Genomic DNA, 1,082 nt, shown 5'->3' on the forward strand with positions numbered 1-1,082 from the left:
AAAAAGTCCCAAAACAATAAATGTTGGCATGGATGCAGAGAGATAGGAACACTCATACACTGCTGGTCGGACTGCAAACTAGTATAACATCTGTGGAAAGCAATATGGATAGGGATACCTCAAAGAACTACAAGTAGAATTACCATTTGATCCAGCAATCCCATTACTAGGCATCTACCCAAAAGAACAAAGGACATTCTATAAAAAGACATCTGCACTAGAATGCTTATAGCAGCCTAATTCAGAATTGTAAAGATGTGGAAACAACCCAAGTGCCCAACGATACATGAGTGGATTAATAAAATGTGTTATATGTATACTATGGAGTTCTACCCAACCACAAAAAACGATGGTGATCTAACACCTCTTCTATTATCCTGGATAGAGCAGGAACCTGTTCTACTAAGTGAAGTATCCCAAGAATGGAAAAACAAGAACCACATGTACTCACCATCAAATTGGTATTAACTGACCAACACTTAAGTGCACATATAGTAGTAACAGTCATTGGGTGTCGGGCAGATGGGAGGGGTGAGGAGGGGATAGGTATATACACACCTAATGGGTGTGGTATGCACCGTCTAGGGGGATGGACATGCTTCAAGCTCAGACTCGGGTGGGGTAAGGGAAATATACTTAACCTAAAAATTTGTACCCCCATAATATGCTGAAATAAAAAAAAGTTGAAAAAAAAAGAGTAGTAAGAGTGGACCTCCTCGCCTTCTTTCTAGTTTCACAGGGAGAGCATTCAGTCTTTCACTATGAACTATAATGGTATATGTAGGGAGTCTTTATAGCTGAGGAAGTTTCCCTCTATTCTGTTTTTCTGAGAGTTTTCTTTTCTTTTAAATAGGCATTTCATTTTGTAAAAAATAATGTTATTTTTCTTCTTTATCCTATTAATATGGTGGGCTACAATGATTTTTGACTACTGAACCAGCCTTATGTACTTTGCATAAACCATACTTGGTAATGGTGTATAATTTTTTTTAATATATTGCTGAATTTATTTGTTAATATTTTGCTAATGATTTTTGTGCCTGTCTTCATAAGGAATATTAGTCTGTAGTTTTCTGTTTGTA

This window comes from Propithecus coquereli, unplaced genomic scaffold, assembly GCF_000956105.1.
Source record: "Propithecus coquereli isolate 6110/MARCELLA unplaced genomic scaffold, Pcoq_1.0 Scaffold141, whole genome shotgun sequence".
NCBI classification, from domain to species: domain Eukaryota; kingdom Metazoa; phylum Chordata; class Mammalia; order Primates; family Indriidae; genus Propithecus; species Propithecus coquereli.